At 48.5% G+C, this 21,110-nt stretch overlaps 1 long non-coding RNA gene across 1 annotated transcript in view; it reads left to right on the plus strand.

The window, feature by feature from the left end:
• LOC130859987 (uncharacterized) overlaps nt 1-16,780 on the plus strand; it is a 32,127-nt gene extending 15,347 nt beyond the window's left edge. Inside the window, exon 3 of the long non-coding RNA XR_009055358.1 lies at nt 16,531-16,780. This is a non-coding gene — a long non-coding RNA (uncharacterized LOC130859987). The remainder of the gene's footprint in view (nt 1-16,530) is intronic.
• The last annotated feature ends 4,330 nt before the right edge of the window (nt 16,781-21,110 follow it).

Consider the following 21,110-nt stretch of genomic DNA (forward strand, 5'->3'; position numbering starts at 1 on the left):
TTCTTTTGACATGGGCGGCATTTCTCATTTCCGAGCCCGGAGGGCCCTGGGAATCCCAACACCTCAGCAGCCCTGGCAGGAGCCGAACCTCCACCATCCCCGGAGATCTTCTCCACCTCCTGGGCTAGGCCTCTGGTGGCAGAAGGGGCAGGTTCCATTCTCAGCAAAACATCCATGCAGGGGCCTCCATGCTCCTTGGAGGGAGAAACTGATCTCCTGCCTCCTGGAGTAACTGAGTGCTTGGATTTGAATTGTAATATCAAATCATACACAGCTGAATGCCAGTCACGTGGGGAATCTGACACAGCATTTCGCTGAGTGGCGGATCCCCTTTCCCCCGCTCCCCACTTGCACTAGCCCAGCACTTACCTCCGTGCTGCTGGCTGAGCCATCTCTCATGTTAAGACTCAGGAGCTGCTCTCTTCATTCTCAGATGGGCATGGATGAGGGATGCAGATGGAGAAATCCATCACCCATGGTCAAGCACAGACCCCAGGCTCTGATGGGCAGACACATCTCCAACACCCCTGTCTGGAGGGGCTGAGTGGGCTGGAGGAACTCCGAGGACGGAGCCGGCTTCAGAATTGGGCAACGTTCCACGAAGCTGCCGAATCTGGCAGAGCCGTGACCATCTCTACTTTCAGGCTGGCTTCCGCCCCGCTCAGGAACAGCCCGTGTACGATGAGATGGCTTAACTGCTGAGTGCTTCCGGGATGTAGCAGAGTGTTGGGTGCACAGGTGAAAAATATTGTGCCTGGAAGGCAATATGTGCAGAGGTTCCCACTTTGACTTTGGAGTCAGGGGATTCAGGGGTCAAATTCCACTCCATCACTTACCAGCTGAAGATGGGCAGTGCAGAGGCTCTACCTCAGTCTCCACATCTGTAAACTAGGGAGAAGAATGGCAGCTACCTCATCATCCTTGCAAAGGTTGAATGGACTCACTAGTGTAAAGTGCCCAGCCTGATGTCTAGGACAGAACTGATGATCAGTAACTGGTTTTTTTTATAGCTTGCTGGCTGCACACATTTGAGAAAGGGTGTAAGTTATTGAAAAGGGTGCAGATTCTGGGGGCAACTGAGCTTAAGTCCCACCTCAGCCCCTCTCAGTAGTCATATGACCCTGGCCAAGTGACTTACTACAAGAATAACCACCATCACCAGCAGCCACTATTAATGAAGTGCCCATCATGTGCCAGGTGCTTGGCCTAAGGTACCATCTCATTCTCCCTTATGAGGGGTTAAGTCATTTGTTCAAGTTTCCGCTGCTCAAAGAAGCAGAGATGAGATTTGAAGTCAGATTCATGGGCTTCCAACCACTGCCTCTCCTCACCGTGCAGTTTCCCCTAACTGCTCAGAGCCTCAGTTTCTACATATGTAAAATGGGGATGACAATGCCCACCTCTTAGGTTTAGGATGAGAATTAAAGAAGATAACACAGGTAAGACTCCCCCCAAATAGGAATCTTTCTACTACTAATAAATTCAGAAGGCAGCATTTAACATGAACAGCTCCAGTATGCAGTCAGAGACTCTGGGGTGGGAAAAGATTTTACAGAGTCATCTAACTCCAGTCTCCTTCAACACTGATGGCAGAAGTGAGACAGCTGTTGGGCTTTGCACGAACTGGCTGCTTTCTGGGAGAGGCCAGGGCAGAGTGTTCCAGAAGATGATGAAGATGTCCAACCAGGACTTGAGGATTATATTAGAGAAATTTAAAGGGCTGAACATTAGGCCAAGTCCCAAGTTTTCCAACTTTTGAATTCCCCCGTCCCCACAAAACTCCTCCTGGTTGGAGAGGACCCAGGCTGCATTTGCAGTGATGCTATGAGTTTCCTGCCACTTAGGGCCATGCCCTCCGCCTGTCCGCTCCCCGCTCTGACACCATCGCAACCCAATGGCCATGGAGCTGATGTCTCCTGGGACACCTCTTTAGCTGTGTTCTACCCAGGACACTTCTCTGGGCTGGGGCCATGGCTTCCGTTTTGCTGATGGGAAGAGACGTCTCTTGGAGAAGAGACCCGAGGGGTACTGTTGTTCTTCATTAATGGGACGGGAGGCTGAGGACATGAGAGTCAGGGCGGGTCCTCCCCTCAGTGCTGGCCCTGACTTCCCCTTTGATTTCCCTGGGAAGGATTGGACATTTGTCCAACCCTGGCCCGCTGAGATTTAGAAGGGCAGCAGAAGTTGTGTGACATGAAACCCAAAGGGCTGCCGTACATCACCACACGTGACAAATTCATAGAGGTGGAAAGAAAAAAAGCCTGATTACTGATGGCTGTGCAGCTGCGAGAAGTAAAGTTTCCAGAATTGCAATGAGCAGCCTTGTGCTGGAGTTTTATGTCATTTGCTTTCAATTCCATTTACAGTTATTTCTTGTTTTTATATCATGTTTTATTGAAATCCATTTTTTACTTTAATGCTTTAGGCTCAGTCATGGATCTTTTCTCCCCCCATCTTTTGCCTCCTGGGCACGTGAAAGTTCACATTATGCAAACACCACAGAAAAGAGTTTTGAAGCATCATGGGATTTGGTCCCTTTCTGTTTTTCTAGGAGATGAGGATTTATTTTTCCGAAAGCAGGCTGGGCGTGTGGCCCTGCAATCAGGGGTGTAGTGCAGAATCCGTGGCTGGGCTTTCTGGCCTGAGGCGGGGCCTGCCCCTCTCCTGCCTTTGTAACTCTCCTGGGAACTCAGTCTGGTACTGTGCTCACAGTGGGCTCCAGCTGTATGACCACCTGACTGACCAAAAGACTAGACGTTTCCCTACTCTGAACTGCAGGTTCTTTAAGCAGAGAAAGAGAGGAAACAAAAGTGTGGTCTTTGAGGCTCTGAGGCAAACCAGAACATATCTGGAAATGGAACCAAAACAGGGATCAGAGTCTTCTCTGTTCCTGCAGCCCCCACCCTGGGCCCTTATGACCTCTTACCTGAGAGGCTGCCAGAGCCTCCCACTGGGCTGCCTGCCCCCACCAGCTCTTCCAAAAGAGGAGGATGTCCCTAAAATGCCACAGTCATGGAGCGCCTTCCAGGTCCTAACCTCTGGGCTCCACCGTCCCTGACCTCCTCGGTGTGACTCCCAGGACCCACTAACAGCCTCGGTGACCAGCAGGTCAGGCTCTTCCCTACTCTGGTCCCTGCCGACTCCTTTGGCCAGTCATCCTCTGCATACGGAAGGACTTTTTCTTCAGGTCTGCCTCTCCAGGAAACTCTCCAGGCCCACTCTGGCTGCTGATGCCCTTTCTAAACTGTGGCTATTTGAACTGCTCCACTGTATCCAAAATCGGACACTTACCACGTGGAGGGAGGCTGAATACTGGGAGAGAAGAAGCCAGGTGAAGTGCCTGAGAAAATGACCTGCCTTGGAGTTAGAATTAGGATGGAAATTTGGAACTTGATGACTTTCTGGTTTTTTCCCACTGTTTGTATTTTTTTATAATTATTTTCCTTTTGCAAAAACTTGGTATTTTGTAAAGTTCTCTAATCATGTAGAGACAGTTTCTCCTTTTTATCTCTGTTTCTCAGTGCCTTACCTTATGGTGTGTAAATATATTTCACCATTTTATTTACAAAGAAAAAAAAACTGGTTGTTTTAGACACTTTTTCCTATGCCTTGTGTTGTTACAAACTGTGTATTGTCTCTCTTTTTTAAAAATTTTATTTATTTATTTATTTTTGGCTGTGTAGGGTCTTTGTTGCTGCTAGGGCTTTCTCCAGTTGTGGTGAGCAGGGGCTACTCTTCATTCCTGTGCACAGGCTTCTCATTGCAGTGGCTTCTCGTGTTGTGGAGCACAGGCTCTATGCCTGTGGGCTTCAGTAGTTGTGGCTCATGGGCTCAGTAGTTGTGGTTCGTGGACTTAGTTGCTCCACTGCACGTGGGATCTTCCGGGACCAGGGCTTGAACCTGTGTCCCCTGCATTGGCAGGCAGATTCTTAACCACTGCACCACCACGGAAGTCCCTGTGTATTGTCTCTTGATGAAGCTTGCATGAGAAGATTGTAGGCAGAATCTGACTATGAATCCACAAGGCCTGTTATGTTATACTATTTGGTCTGTGAAATCTTAGGCAATTCAGTTACTCCCTCTGTGTCTCAGTTTCCTTATCCATAAACTGGAGATCATTACCATACCTAACTCAGAAAGATGTTGTAAAAATTAAATGAGGTAGTATACATAAATTACTTAGAACAGTGTTTGGCATATAGTAAATACTATGTAAATAAAAGCTTTTATTATTATTAGTTCTAAATAACAGAAACTCAAGACAGCTTAACTTTTTAAAGGATAATTTATTATCATAAGGAAGTGATACAAATGTCTTTTGGAACCCAAGAACAGGGATCAATCTGGTCTTGGTTGAGTGCTGGTGCCAGATGCAGGACGTGACGTTGGTTGCTCTGTGAGTTTCACCCTTCTCTGCCTCGTGGTCCTCTAGCAGGAAACACGGCCACCTGTAGCTCCTGGGTTACCTGCCCAGCCATCTGGAGAGATGTGAGCTCTCCTCATAAATTCTCAGGGAAAGCCTTAGATTGGCCCAGTTTGGGTCAGGGGCTCAACCTTTATCTAAACAACTGTCTCCTGGGGGACACAGCAGGGCCATGTTTGACGAAATGGCTGCAGGAGCTCTGTGGTTGTGTGTGCGCTGATGCGCGGGTGGTCACCGGGAGGGAGAACGATGCACCGGTCAGCCCGTTCATACTGCGTCTTCCCCAGGAGCAGGCGGTTCTCTATACTTGCCTTGTGTTAGCTCACGGGTAGCACAGTGTGCCTCACACGTAATCGGTACTGATTACAGCTTAACCAACGTCTCGATGCAGGCTCAAAACACAAGGATTGTAGCTCTGTGGGTTTGCTTGTTCAAGTTTGGAATGAGTTATAGTCAGAGAGATGTCCAGAGCTCCCTCGGGCTTGAAACAACGAGATGACTCTCATTCCTGGTCCTCCTTGCTTGCCCTCTGCCCACCCCCCCCAGCCCCCCATCCTGCCCTCTCCCACCATGTGCCAAGAGGCTAGCCAGTGGGAACCGCTTCAGTGAGGAAAAACTGCATTCAGAACCTGGGAAATGTGCAGTCACCAACGCTTCCTTTGTGCTGAGAGCCTCCAGAGGCTCGTACCGCCCACTCAGCTGGGCTTGACCTCCCTTCTCCCACACCCAATGGTCTCTCAGGCCACAGGCACTGGAAGTTTTCCTTCGGGCACTGACCGGGTGAGCATCGGCCTCGGGGGTCTGAGCGGTGCGGCAACCGAGCTGGCGATGGAAGGAAGGATGCCTGAGTTTACGTCCCTCACAGGCGTGAAATCAGACTCCAGGGAAGAGCAAAGACGGGTCCTTTATGAGAATGCCTCCTTCACCCTTGGTTCCACATCTCCCAACTTCTCACACTCAGCTCATTCGCGGCAACAGAGGAAACCCGCGAAGTCTGCTGGTTCCTAGCCTGCCTATCTTCACTCTGTAGGGCAGTGTTCCTCTGCCCTGGCTGTGCTGTAGAATCATCTGGGGAGCTTCGAAAAAGCTCAGTTCCCAGGCAGCACCCCAGATTCTCTGGGAGGTGGACCTTCCGCATGCTTAATGCCCCCAGGTAGTTCCAACATGCAACTAATTTTGAAAACCACTCATTCATTCGTTCGTGTGATTTTGCCACTTAGATGACTTGAGAACCTGTACCACCAGCCCTATCTGCTCATCCTCTCATCCCAGACTTCTCGTTGCCTAAGTGGGTCCTCTCTCAGGGAACTGATGGTCATGTGAAGATTATTACAGGTTCTGAACTCTTGTTACTTCCCTTCCAATTTCCCTATCATTTCAAGCTCTTTCATGCTTTGTCATCAAATGTTGTTCAGAGCTTGGCTAATCCACTCTCCCCTCTCCTCAGCACCTTCACAGCATGTAGACCCTTCATTTGTGCCATGTTGTCTGGTGCTTATGTTGCTTTATTAAAATATCAGTTATTATTAACTTCTGGAGGGTAGGAAGGACCACGTGTTCTACTTTTTTCTCTGTGTATCTTCCTAGCGTACCTAGTAAAAGGTTGACTACTGGTAAATGTAGTTGCCCAAAGATAGACAAAGGACAGTGCTGGCCGAGGGTGGTCTGTACAGAGCCAAGTAGGGGCCTTCGAGGGCTGTAGGGCCTCTCCTACCCCTCTTAATCCAAGAGTGCAATACACCAGCAGAAGGCAAAGAAAGGGCCCTTTCTCTTATATCTGAGAGTGGTTAAGTATTAAAGGAACCTGGAAATGTGTGCTGGGATGTCCTGTGGAGGTTGATGATAAGGGAGGAAGCTTAATAATAATAGGTACCACTCACTGAGTACTCAACTTTGTATCTGTTCTTTACATACAGTTATTCGCAATAATTGTATTCTTTAATGTTTCTGAGCCTCAGAAAGGTTAAGTTATTTGCCCAAGGTAAATGGCAGCGCTCCAAAAGGACCCACCCATTTTTAGTGAGCTGACTTCAGGTAGAGAGAAGAGAATCACACAGGTGGGTTTGTCTCACTCCCAACCAACCTTCTTCCTCACACTTAGGACAGTGGCCTACACAAAGGTCTGCCCGTGGCCCTGGGTTTGTGTGCAGCACGATCTTTTTAAGAGGAACAAAGCCACAGTTTTAAGTAGCTTTAAGGAAACCGAAGTCAAAGATAAAATCTATCTTTATGTGCATATAATCATCATGTTATTGGTGCCAGCATCATCGTCATTTTCTAGTGAGGACTAATTGGTTGCAACTAACAGAAACCAACTCAAGCTAGCTTAAGGAAGGACTTCCCTGGTGGCGCAGTGGTTAAGAATCCACCTGCCAATGCTAGGGACAGGGGTTCGATCCCGGCTCCAGGAAGATCCCACATGCTGCAGAGCAACTAAGCCCGTGCACCATGACTACTGAGTCTGCACTCTAGAGCCTACAAGCCACAACTACTGAAGTTCATGTTCCTAGAGCCTGTGCTCCGCAATAAGAGAAGCCACCACAATCAGAAGCCCACGCACCGCGACAAAGAATAACCCCCCTTGCTGCAACTCTTAGAGAAAGCCCGCATGCAGCAACAAAGATCCAGCACATCCAATAAATAAATTAATTAATTTATATATTTTAAAAAAGCTAGCTTAAGGAAAATATGGGAAATATCGGGCTATAGGGTTGCCATGTGGCACCCAGATAAAGGATGTAGCTGGCCCCCAAGAAGAGGCTGGGTGCCATGAGCGCCCTCTTTCTTCAATCTCTGTGTCTTTCTCTTTGTTACCCTATATCTCCCCTGGAACCTGCAGACCTGCTTCCGTGCTCCCCAGTAAACACTGTCCAATGTGGTTACCCAGAACCTTTGGGTTTTCATGTTACAGTCCTGGGCACCTGGAAAGCTTGATTTCTGTCTTGGCTCCACTTCTAATTGTAGGGAAGAGCCTCCGACTGGCCCATATTAAGTTCTATGCCTCCTGAAAGCATCCCTTTCCTCCATCTTGTTGGTCAGTGCTGTTCTGACCAACACTCCCACATCTCTGCACAGGAAGGAAATGATCAGAGAAGAGGGAGAAGATTGTGAAAACTGGAAAGGTGCCCCAACAAGTGATTTTAACAGCAAAAATGATATTTTATTGATGCAAACAGTGGGTTAAGCATTTTCTATTTTTCTTTAATTCTCACAACCATTCAAGGTAAGTATTGTTATTCCCATCTTCCAGAGAAGAAAATTGAGGAAATTAGAGATTATCAAACCCTGAAACACTGATACTGGTGAGTTCAAGCACTTTTGGTATCTTCTGAAGCTAAAGCTGGGCTGTATGTCAGCTATGTTTATTTTTCAGTGTTTGTTCCTAGGGGTAAGGTGTACTGGAGAGTGTGTGTGTGTGAGTGTGTGTGTATGCGTGTGCGCTCCCTCCATGGGTCTGTATGTACTTAGTTTTTCCATGGCTGTCTGTGTCCTGAGATGCCGACAATGCACATTTTTCAGTACGGAGAGAATGTTCAGATGGAGCCGCCAGCCTGAGTCAGCCTGGAGCCAGAGGCCTGGCAGGAGAGGACAGAGATGCTCTTTATCCACCAGGAATGCAGTGACCTCACTATGGCTTTCCTCTGCGGGCTGGGCTTGTGTTAAGCAGAAGGAGAGAGATTTGGGGTTGGGGCTTGGTACTTAGCCCTCTAGGACTCCCAATTCACAGACTTCTCCATTCCCCTTTCCTTCTCTCTCATCAACCAGTGTGGATGGAAGCCAGGAGCTCTGGTTTCACGACTATGAGACTAAAGTGGAGCTTAGGCTGGAGCTGAGGTTCCAGCAGAGAGTGGAGCAGGAACACCCAGAGCAGAAAGGTCAAGGGCTCAAGAATGAGGAGACCCGGTTCCCACCTGGCTTTCTCTAGGTGGCTGTGCAATTCCATTCCAATCATGTCATCACTCTAGATCTCAGTCACGTGAAGGGCCAGATGATCTTTAGGGAGGCACCTTGGAAAGTTAACCCTCCCATCTACGACTGTTCTTGCCCTTTCTCCTGTCCTTTAAAGAAAACCATGGCTTAAGGTGGGCCTGGGGGTCTCTTTGAGCATGTGCAGAGTGCAGGTACATAGAACAACATCCCGAGTGTGGCTTTAAGCTAGAGATGGGGGGGTGTAAGTAGGCCAACTTCTTTAACAAGGAGAGTTAGGAAGTCACAGGCCACCGGTGTTACTAACTTTCATCTTTGGGTCTCGGCTTCCTCGGCTGTAAAAAGAAACTGCCCAGCTAGATGGTTTCTGGGGGTTCTTTCAGCTCTGTCTGCTATAGGTGATCCAGGCAGCCTGAGGACCCCGACCCTTTAGAAATCTTTCCCCCACTTCTGCTTATGTTTACTTTGAACTCACCCATTTTTTAGTCCATGATGTTGCAATTGTTATGGCAAGAGAAAGAATATTTGTGTTGTGTTGTGTTGTGAGTGTGGGGGGTGGGGGGGGAGGGGAGTGATTGAGAGAGAGAAAGGGATGGACAAACTCTAGGGGAAAAGACAGGAGAATGAGATTTCAAGGCTCCAGGAATCTGTCATGTGTTAATTGGTTCCCGTAAACCAAAGCTACGAACCCTTTCACAGAAAACACTAGTCTTGGTAATAAACCAGAAATGACGGTCTGAATGGTTTAAATCCTTCATATTTCAGGCCACAGTCACCCCCGTTTGACCCCAAAGTTTGATATAGATGTTGAGTTAGGGACCAGAAGCCAGTCTCCCTGCCAGCTGGGGACACCCGACCTGGGGGCTGCTGCTGATGTAGACCCTCCCCCGTGGGTGTCATCCCCCTGCCAGTGGCTCCTCTTCATCCTCCTACTTCACACTGGTGATTTAACAAGTGCAGAGCTTTTGACACGGAACAAAAGGTAAATTGCATTTGCTGTCTGTGTGTGAGGCCTATTTGTAAGGGGCCGCTCCTTCTCGTGGGAGTAGTTACAGGTTGGACACCGCTTTGCAAGTGGCACAAAAACCTGGTTTATTTCATTGTGGTATTTTTTTCTTATAATTTGTAAATGGTATTTTATTGGGATACTCAAAGGGATTCATTGAGAAGAACTGAACTCTCACACTTGGAAATGAACTGTACACAGATACAGAGATTTAATACAACCTGTTACAGAGAATATTCAGATATGGTGATCCTGCAGGGCTGGTGTTCACTACTCATCTCCCTTTCTAAGGATGGTGATGCTGGGAGCTGGGGTAGAGGGCAGGGACAGAGAAGAAGAGGCAGGGACGGTCCCTCACCTGGCCTGACCTAGAGCCTCTTCCTTGTCACCTGATTCTGAGTCTGTCTCCCTATCATCTCCTTCGTACCTCAGTCTGGCATCCACCGGAAAGGCCTCTTTTGAACACTAGAGATGAGGCCAGATTATGGAGTTTTCTCAGCGTCTGCCTGCAGCTGCTCAGTATTGAATACATATAAGACAACTGCTTTGGCCAAATAGAATCCATCAATTGTACTACTTGCCTCTTTCACCTTCAATTTTTATTCCTAATTGTTAGTACACAGACCTCCACACCACGGGCACCTCAGAAAGGACAACTCCCAAGTGCAAAAGTTTTGGAAAAAACTTAGAATGTCTTCTTTGGTGGTGGGAGGACTTTTATGATCTCCCAAGGTGTTGATTAGAGCTCTGAGAAACTTCTGCGCTTAATGATGTGTATAAAAGACTTCCCATTTTATTCAAGTGCCCCTTCCTCTAGGACTGTTTTCTTTGTCTCTCTTTGCATCAGTTCCTCCCTCTCCCTCCCCCTCCATCTCCCCCACCACACACACACACACACATACACCCCAGCTGCAGCAGCTGAATTAAAAATCTTCCCCTTATAGCAAATTTCACCTCACCAAAACTTTACTCTTTATTTGTTCTTCATTTCAATAGTGTGACAGAACTTGCCATGAAGTGCTCCAGGACCCTGCCCCACTTACTCACAAGGCTAACAGCTGTCAGGTCAAGACTAATTATAAATAGCAAACTTAAAATGTTCTTGAGTTTGGTGAGACAGTTATGTGGGTGGAAGTTGCTTATTTTTGACTCTTACCTTTTTGCTCTTAGAAACACCGTAGTTTCCCCAGATCAAAGAAGTCTGGGTGGATGAAGCATCGTGGCCTAGGCGGAGTTTGCATGAGACAATGAGAGCTCTTGGCTCTCATACTTATCCTCCCATCACATCCATTGGCCCCTGGCTTTCCCCACCAGACTGGAACCCACTGTGGCATCTGAGAGGACTCCCCTCTCTGTTTCTCATTACCTTGTCGCTGCGACCACCGCTCCCTGGCGAGTTGTGCCTCTTCAGCAGTTTAATTGATCAATAATTCTGTTTGAAACCTAGCAGGTCACTTCAGCAGGTGGACCCTTTCTCCCTGTTGGTACCTATATTTCAGTTTTCTTCTTTGCTATGCATGATGCTGTCCCATGGATAGAGGATGCCAACGTGGGTGTAGAGAATGCTAATATAAGCAGTGTGTCAGAACATGAGTGACAGGGGATACATCTGGGACATTCCTTGGGAACAAAAAACATAAAAACCAAATAAGAAAGGAGAGAAGAAAAGCGATGAGAACTTTCACATTAGAAAGAAATTACAGGGGCTTCCCTGGTAGCACAGTGGTTAAGAATCCGCCTACTCATGCAGGGTTCAATCCTTTGTCCAGGAAGATCCCACATGCCGCGGAGCAACAAAGCTCATGAGCCGCAACTACTGAAGCCCGTGTGCCTAGAGCCTGTGCTCCACAACAAGAGAAGCCACCGCAATGGGAAGCCCACGCACAGCAACAAAGAAAGTAGCCCCCGCTCGCCGCAACTAGAGAAAGCCCGCATGCAGCAATGAAGACCCAATGCAGCCAATAAGTAATAACTTAATTAATTAAAAAAAAAGAAATTACAGAAAAGTATTGATTCAACTGAGGATAAAAATTTTGGCAAACAGGTAGAAAACTTGACATTGTCTGGTACTTGGAAAGGAAGTTTTGTTCTAGCCACTCCTGGTCTTGCATAAAAGGAGGAGATTTGAATCACTCTGGAGGGTCGGGGTGCTTTTGTAATTGGGGCTTGTGTCTGGCAATTTCTGGGAATAGCTTTGCTTCCTGAAGGATGGCTGTGGGTAAAGCTTAGTGAGAGATCATCTGACTGCAGCAGGGGGATGCCTTGGGGGAGTGGATGACTTTGGATAAATTAAAAGCAGCTGCATGTCCAGTGGGTAAGGCGAATAAAGCTAGATCCTGGATCTTTGATACATACTTACTTTTCTTATCAAAATGTATTCTGGGAATCCTCACAGCACTAAAGTTATTTCAAGTCAGCTTGTAGATACCCTTTTCTAAGAGGTCTCCCCTTATCCCCTCCCCTTATTGTTTTTTTTTTTTTCTCCTCCTCTTTATCTCCATAACTAGGGCGACCAGTTGTCCTAATTTACCAAGAACAGTCCTAGTTTGCATCTTTTGTCCTGATATAATCATTAATAATGCATCCTTTTCTTCTCCTAAGTATCCTGGTTTGGACAATAAATCATATGGTCACCTTATCGTTGTACTCTGGACTTCTCCATCTCATAGCATTCATTGATCTGTATATGATATCATTTATCTAAATCCTTCATCATACATCACTGTACATCAAGGTCTTTGAGTGCAGGTACCTTGACTGCCTTGTCTACCTAGTACAGAGCCAGGCACATGCTTGATGTCCAGAAATGCTTATTAGATAGATAGATAAGTGCCTCAGATTCCCAGGGGTCGCCTAGCTCGAAATGCTTCATGAACTGTTCTGAGCAAGATAGAAATCATGTAGAGAATAAAGGAAGTGATTCCTCACAAACGGTCCCCATCCCACTGTTAAATAAACCAACTCATACGCATAGACAGAGCCCAGTTCCCTCTGCCACCTGGGTGTGGCCCACACAGGCAGCCCAGCTCTCTCTCCTCTTTGCAGTCATTGTTGTACCTCAGCACCCCTGTAGGCCGCTGTCCATGTGAATTACTCCCTGGAAATGATGCTGAACTAAGAGGCCAGCAGCCAGAGGACAACCAGGGAGGAGGGACGGCAGCAGGGACACCTGATGGCAGAGTCCTACTTGGCCACTCAATGGCTTTGCGATCTTGGTCAAAGCCCTTTGCCTCTCTGGTCTTGCAAAAGGAAGGTCCTTTCCAACCATCACCCTCTTTGAGTCAGCGACTGTCCTAGGATTCAGTCGTAGGTGGGAGCCAAGGGCTGTGAGCCAGGATTATGATAAAATAGGCTGCTATGTGCAACACCATGGAGCACGTAGCATGGCCTTTGGAGTTCTCCATCTCTGTGTCCTCCCCCAGCCCAGCCCACCCCGTGCTTAGTGCCGAACCCCCTGAAACAGCCCCCAAAGCTCTATTCGACAGGGCTTCTTCCTTAGCAGGGCCTTTCTCAGGGCCTCCATCCTTCCCTCAGAGCCCGGCTCACCAGTCCCGAGGTGTTGGCTGTCCTGCTGCATCAAGGGCCTGGCAGGTTCAGGAAGCCTTTAGGGGTGCACGCGCCCAGGGGACCAGCCCAGTGCTACCCAGCCTGACCCACAGCAGAGCCACTGGAGGAAAGTTCTGAACTGTGGGTTGAGAAAGAATGCAAAGGACAAATCAGAGATGGAGGTAAAGCCATACACAGGGAAGTGGCATCATGAGATCAGAAGTCAGGACTGTTCGGTACCGTCTGGGAAGCAGAGGGCAAAACTGGTGAAGGCAGAGAGTGGTGTGGAGCCTGCGAGGCAGGCGACTACCTGAGTGATGGGTTTTCATGGGGCTGAGGGCACGTGGGAGTCCCAACTGCTGAGAAGGATTGGAACATGAATGAGTGATAAGGGTTCATGGGTTCATATGGTACCATGGTTGGGGTTCTTTGAAATTTAACAGAGCCTTCCTGGAGATGCTATTCCTTCACTCAGCGTGCTAATTCTCAAGTGACAGAATTTCAGGTAGTGTGGTGAGCCCAGAGGGGGAGATATTTGCAGCCACTAAAATTGGATCATAGAGCTCCTGTGTACTCTATCTTCCTCTAAATCCAGACTTTGTAAGATTAACTAGCATCTAGGGGAGTTGTTGAATAAGACAGGTGAGAGGTTGTTCAGGTTTTCCATCCTGCAACCTTACTTGAAAGCTGAGGACAACAAGCCGGTCAGTTGTGATGGAGGAAGGAGGTCTAGGTGTGTGCATCTAAAAGTATCCCTAACAGCAGAGAAGGGTGTATATGTGCCCTGGGATTCTGGGGGTCAGGGCTTGAAGCCAATCCTTAAGAAATCTGAGGTTCTGAAACTGGTGGTCACCAGAAGGGAGAAGGCTGAGAGGTTAGGGGAAATAGGTGGAGAGGATGAAGAGGTACAAACTTTCAGTCATAAAATAAATGTCAGAGATATACTGTACAGCATAGGAAATATAGCCAGTAATATTGCAACAGCTTTGTATGGTGACAGATGGTTCCTAGACTTATCACGGTGATCAATCCATGATGTATATCAATGTTGAATCACTATGCTGTTTTCACCTGAAACTAGTATAACACGTATGCCAACTATACTTCAATTTATAAACAAACAAATAAATAAAAATAAAAAAAGAAATCAGAGGTTCTTGTGGGACTGGCCCTCTTACCTCAGAGTTGATGGGCTGCTGCTCAGATACTGTGAAACTGTGGACGCTTGGTTGGGGGCTGCTTCTGAGAGAGGGACCCCTGACTCTCAGATAGTGGCTGCTCATGGACTTTGAAAAGCACACAGTGCCTGGAAGCTTACCCAGGAGCCAGCGAAGCCGGGGCTGCCAGCTCCCTCCCTGCTACCTCTCAATCCTGGGGCTGTAGAATCTCCCTGATGGTTTGGCAACAGCAGCAGAGCTAATTTGTTAATCTTCCAGAGCTGCATCCAACCTCCTTTTGTGCACTGACACCCGAGTCATAGGAAAACACTAGTTCAGCCACTGTTCGCCTGCTGCAACTAAGCTACGGCGTTCTCTGCGTAATTCATCTGGGCATGAAATGGAAGCTTAATAGCATAAGTAAAGCACTAAGCAGAAATTGGCGATAAATGTCTTTTTTAAGTCTTAAAGATAGACTCTACTTCACTCATAAAGCCCAACTTGGTATTACTTAATGGCATAAAACGCTTTTCTCTGAAGGCATACCTACTGAGTGATCCTTTATCCACGCCCCCCCCCGCCCCCACCTTCCCCGGCCCCTGCCGGCTGAAATGGCCCCTCATCCTCTTGCTACTCTTCTGCCTCTCCAGCCACCTTTCCACCTGGCACTGAGCCAGGCACCCTGTCCTCGCAGGACCCTATACTCTCCCCCAGGGGGTGCTCTAGCAGCAAAGGCTGGAGGCACCCAAGCCCCGGTACGGCCAGGTCTGGGGGCTTTGACATGCTGGTCGCTGAGACCGGCGAGGTTCTGGGGTGACCTCAGAGCGGCATTAACATCCTAACATCCTGGGTCAGAAAGGGGGTGAGAGGCAGGACTTGGCCTCCATTCCTGAAGGATGAGGGATGGCTCTGGTGAAACCATTCTCAACAGAGGAGCTTCCGGCTGAGCTGAGCCTGCTTGGAGCTCCCTAGGTGCTCAGATGAGTCAGGCTCCAGCAGAAAGAACCTCCTGCTTCGTGGGTTTCTTGCCAGTTATCTATTGCCACACCAAAAACTGCGCTAACATACAGTGACTTGCAACAACCACGAGTCACAGCCCTCCTGCCAACAGAAACTTTTCATGCTAGAAGAACTCCTGCCTTTGTTCTGACCTTGAGTTAGTTCTCAGGCTTCCTTGTAATAACTTGGCCTTGCACGGCACAATGCCTAATTACCACTAATTCATTCCTTTTTGTTTCCTTTTTCCTTAACTGTAGTAGGTGAGGAAAGGCAAGTCAACCACAGTGAAGTGGTCCTTTGAATCATAGTTTCTTCAGTGCCCGATTGCCCTGCAAGACTGTGAGCTCCATGCAGGCAGCAGCTTTGTCTATTTTCTTGGTGGTTGCTAAGTGGTGTGAGGGACCACAGGATCCCGCATGTGGTAGCACATTAAATTGTGCCTGAATGGATGGATGAATGAATGTGTTCAACAGCATGCATTCAGCAGCTCTCATACGCCAGGCACTGTGCTGGGTGCCAGGGATCTGTTACGGAATAAGATACCATCCCTACCCAACAAGAGCTCAGATCTAGTCTGCGTGAGCCCAGGTCTGTTTCTCGGGTATTTCTTCCTCAGCCCCGGGGGCCAGGCACTGCTCAAAAACTACCCGACCATATGGGGACCATCCCTCCTGTACAACAGCCCAGATGGTGGCTTCACCAGGCAGGATTATTTAGGGGTGATCTTCTCCCAGCCTCCTCCTTCCCAGCCCTCACTTAATGACCCAGCATGCCTCATAATAAAGGGGGAGGGATTGCCTTCGCCTTGTGAGCATAAATGTTTTCTAAATGATATTGTTCCTGCAGCTTCCGAGAGCCTCGTAAACATGCCTGGCCCTGGATTTATTACCCGACGATAATCCCGTGTAGCCAGCTGGTGAGATTCAGAGTTTTGACCCCTTCTCTAGTACCCTCCTCTCCCTCACCTCGTGAAGGGGAACTGGGGGCCAAAGGTGAAAGATCGCAGAGCCTCAGGGACTGTGACTCGAGCCATCCCGCAGTGCTGCTGCCTCTCCCCGTTACATCTGCTCCCAAAGTGTTTCGAGCCAGCCTGCCCCCCAGGCAAACCTCCAGGAGTTCTGCTGCAGCAAGGCAGACCTCGACGGGCGTGAGGGGGCCACGCACAGCCTTGCTGCTCTCCTCTGCATGTGCGTCCCTGCAAATCCTCTTTAAATGAACCCAGCCCACCCGTGTCCATGCTGGGGATGTTCAGAAGATCACTGCAGACATCAGCGGGTGCTCGGCATCCTTCCAGCCTCTCCTGTGCACCTGATTTGCAGCTTTTTTACTTTCAAGACCCTTTCACAGTCATTTTGGCTCCATAATTCAGATTCTCTACCTTTGTATTGACAGCCTGGTGTGGGACCAGCTCTCCCAGTTGGCCTCAGAACCACAGCTCACTATGACTTCCGTTCTCTATGATTTTGTTTCAGACATGTGGATAAGAGATCCCACAGGCCAGACCCAGAAGCACCCCCTTGTCCCGCAGCCTCCCTGACAGAAGAGGGACCTTGGACTTCAGAGACTGATTACTGTGACACTGAGGCCATGTTGTTAGCATTTCTGGAATGCACATCTTGTTATCTGTATGGGCAAATGAGTGTCATCCAAATATATCTGAGTCATACTGCTTCAGCCTTAAGGCCTGGTTTCCTACAGTGCCACATTAAAAAGAAAAACAAATCTAACTCCAAAAGCTGTGAAAAAGCAGTGTAATTTTTTTTTTCCCCTTAAGGTTCTTGAAGAGATGGCAAAGGGGAACATATATCACATCACACAGAGGAAAGCACTCTAAAATTCCTGTTTACTAATCTGTCTCTCCATGGGCTTACCATATCCAGCAGCAGAGCTGCAGTATACAGTTACACAGGCTGTGCACTGCACAACTCAAGGGGGTACTGCTTTCATTTGTAACCATCATAGATGAGTATTTCTGATAGCAGTGTATGGCAGATGCTACTAATGTGTCTTGAAGAAAAAGTCAGTTTAACACTTTTTTCTATATGGCAGCTTCTCTAATTCCTCTTTTCCAACTCTTTTCCCCCAAATCTCCACCCTGTGCTGGCTCTCCTACTTTAATTCCTCATTTCTCTCACCCCAGATCTTTTCTTTGAAGTGTGGTCCATGTCCTCCCTGGGCCATCAATTTAACCCCAGCTCCTTCCAGGTCTTTGCTATCCTCTGCTGTCACCATTCCCCAGGACCAGGTCTGTGGAAACAGAGACTCCCCTTTACAAAATGCCATTGCTACCTCTCAGACCCCAGGGGCCAATGTTGTCAAGAAAAAGATTTAAGAACCTAGAGGAGACAGAAAAAGACCCTCACCCTTGCAGCCAGAGGCCACAGGTCTGCTCTCTGCCGCACTTCCAACCAGTCCTTACAGCCAGGCATGTACGGGAATCTGAAAGGGCTCCGTGGAAATGCTCCCAGGGCCTCTCTCTCATCCCTCCCAGCATCTCAGATTATCTTTGTGGAGTGATTTTCTTTTCTTGCTCATGAACCCAAGTGTCTCCCCTGGCAACTTAAGCCACAGCCTCTGGTTTAGACCCACAGTGGGAAGGGCTCTCTCCCTGCTCTCCTCTGAACAAGATTTCTAAGTAAGCCAACTTCTCTCCAGACCATATTCCCCAAAGTATGGGCTGGGAGGGGAAGGAATGACCCTGATGAAACCCCTCATCTGGGGGCTGCTCAGAGAGTGGGCCCTGATGCCCACCTGCCCCTTATCTTCTTAGGTCTTGCTTTCATCAGCATATTTATTCATTCTCTGTCTCTGTCTCTGTCTCTCTCCCTCTCTCCCTCTTCTCTCTCGCTCTCCCTCTTTTCTCTCTCCCCCTCCCCTTCTCTCTCTCTCTCTCTCCCCTTCTCTCTCTCTCTCTCCCCTTCTCTCTCTCTCTCTCTCCAGACTAAATCCTGCCTGGAACAGTTTCCAGCAGACTGTGGTGGCTGGAGAAGAGGCTTCATCGTACTTTCATCATTTACCGGTGCTTCTAGGAGGACTTGCTTCCCTGCCCTGCACTGTACTGCTCTCCTCTACAGATGCTGCCTCATGCCAGGCGCTTGCTTTCCCAGCATAGAGAGTAGGTCTTCCCCACACCTTTGTCCACAGGCCAGCCTCTTTTCCGTGCAGTTCATTTCTTCTAATTTAAGCTGGAGACCCCCGACACCCACCCCTATGCAGTGCATTAACCCTTTCAGAAGAGCCAGTTCCAAGGAGATTTCCCTCCATTGGAACCTCCGGAACAACCCCTGCCATCCTGGAAGGCAGCCACATGCTCCTGTTTCCCCAAGGTCTCTTGGGGGCTGCAGGTTGTTTGGTCCCTGCATCCCGTTCAGACGTGGGTGGGTGAGCCCCAGTCTAGAGCCCACACAGAGGGTGGAGAGTCTGTTCTCTCTCCTGCTATCTCTCCCTTCACCTTCTCTTTCCCTCCATTCTCCTGGGCCCTCCATCCTCTTCCTAAATAACACATCACAGTCTGACCCAATCAATCACCCTCTTTCAACATCCTCCCCAGGATGTCTTTTTGGAGAATGTGGTAAGATCTTCCTGTCACTTTCTCATCTGCTGAAACCCAACAGAGGTGAGCAGCGGTTCCTGTCAGCACAGCCCTAAGAACCATCTGCACGGGATGAGGCAGAGGAGCAAGGAACAGGCAGAGCAAACACTAACACTGCTCTTCTGTGTCCCTCCCTGCTGGGGTGAGCTGGGCTCTGGAACCCGCTCCTCCCCTGCCACGCATGTGCATCTGTTCCAGAGAATTACAGAACCAGCATGTGAGGCCTCATCCCCGGGGGTTGTCAGTGTCTGTACTCCCCTGTTGTAGCGCTGAGAGATGGAATCATAAGGAGGAAGTGGTGTTGGTGACAGAGACTGGGGCAGGACAGAGGGTTAGAGACACAGTTAGCTGCAGAGCATGGAGGTGAGAAAATGCCCACTGGACCCAACATGTTGGGTGGAAGTGTTGAGGAAACTGTGTTGCTGAAGTAGAAACACAGAAGGAAGAATTAGAAAGGAGGTTGGAGATGATTGTGAGAGGCTTGGAGAACTGGCCAAGAGGTGGCCTTTTACTCTGCAGGCAGTTAGAAATCTGGTTGCTGGTAGGCGACCTAACATTCAGGTAGCTGCCAAGACTGTCTTGGACATCTTGTCTCCAGCCCCTCTGCCCCATCCGCATCCAGGCTGTCAGCATCCCCTTCTTCCTGTTTCTTTTCTCTTCTACCCGGCCGTCCTCTAGCCAGCTGCCATAGAATCCTTCCCAAGCCCAGTTCCAGACATGTCACTCGCGCTCAGACATTTTCACCAGCCCCTACTCCCACTGCTTGTCAGCAGATTCCTCATCGTGACCTAGTCTAACAGCCAGGTCCCCCGTGCCTTAGTGTTCCTCTTTCATTCCAGCCTTATTTCCACTTTATGCAGCCTTGGGTCCATCCAAACCAGGCCACCAATTGACTCACCCTGTGCTCTGTTCAAAATCACGATGTGCAGACCATCCCCACCTTTCCAGGTCCAGTTCAGAGGACGCCTCCAGTGGGAAGTTTCTCTGATTGCTTTCTCCTCTGTGCTCCCATAGCACTTGGCTTTGGCCCCTTTGGCCACCTTCTATCTTGACTTATTGCTATTTATAGGCATATCTTCCCACCCCTACTCCATTCCCCAAGGGGCAGGGTCTGCATCTGTCTCCGTCCCTGGGCTGAGTTCAGGGCCTGGACAACCAGTAATCTCATGGGATCTGTCCCAGCCAAAGACTCCGTTATGTGTGTAGGTTAGGGAACACTGGTGGTCACCTTTGCTTCTGTCCAAAACACAAAAACCAAACCAAACCACACAAAATAAAATAAAAAAGACAGACAGACATGAGAAGGAGGTTCTGAGAGACAGAAGGAAGAGAAGAGCTGGGTGTTTATTTCTGGCTTCCTGAGCTGTTTATTATCAGCTGCTCTCAGGTACAGCACCCCCTTCGCATCCTCACCGACAATTATTGAGGAAACATTCAACTAATTTCCTCAACTCCAACTGCCTTTAGTAGATCTAATTTTAACATTACTCTCAGTTGTTTTTTGAAGATGCAAATAAGCTGAAATGGCAGGTGCCTGCCTGCCTGCTTGTCTGCTTGCCTGTCTGTCTGTCTTTCACTGGGTGGGCCAGGAGATGTATGGACTTTAGGGGTGCCACGCTGCTTCTGCTCCCTAAAAGCTGGCCACTCCCTGGCTCAAAGAGGGGAGGTGACCCAGATTATGACTTTTATAAACTTCTAAAGCCATCAACCATTTGTAGATGTCTCCACAGAGAGCCAAGAGCTCTGCTGTTTGCCCTGCGTCCAACATCAAATGGTTTAATTATCCTGATTATTGGACAGCGAGTGAGTGTGGTGTGGTAGATGGAGGACGATGAAAGTGAGAAGCTGGGACCAAGGAAGTAGCTCTGGCCACTGGCAGCGAACACAGTCAGACTTCCCTTGTGAGAAGCCTGAGGGTAAAAGGACCACTGAGGAGACTTCTGGTTCATTCTCTGCACCCTGGCAGGACTCCTGGTCATTAGGGAAGAAAGCCAGCAGGCTTCCCTGTCACCTGCTCCAGGCTTTATAACATTCATGTCGAGAATATTTTTTTTGCTGTACCTCAATCCTCTTGTTCTAGCTTCAGCCAAACTGCATGTTTTTCTCTCTCAGGGGAGATGAAGAATTGCTTTTTTGCTCAATTTTGCTTTCTATAAAAACAAAAGTCTGTTTAAACAGCTCTACATCAACATCTTCTACTAACTTTGAATAGCATATATATTTTTTAAAAATGTACACAATAAGATACACCTTTCTGAACAAGATTGTATTATATATACTGTGCCTCCCAGCCTACTAAGTATTTCTTCCACCTACATTGTTTCATTTACTCTGTACAACAATCCCATGATTCAGATACTCTCCTTTCTCTCTGTTGAAAGAAAAAAGTGAAGCAACTCCCCAAGGCTGCACAGCCAGCCGGGACCCGGATCTTGGGTTTCCAAAGCCAGTATTTCTACC

The sequence above is a fragment of the Hippopotamus amphibius genome, chromosome 9 (assembly GCF_030028045.1).
Source record: "Hippopotamus amphibius kiboko isolate mHipAmp2 chromosome 9, mHipAmp2.hap2, whole genome shotgun sequence".
In the NCBI taxonomy this organism is placed as follows: domain Eukaryota; kingdom Metazoa; phylum Chordata; class Mammalia; order Artiodactyla; family Hippopotamidae; genus Hippopotamus; species Hippopotamus amphibius.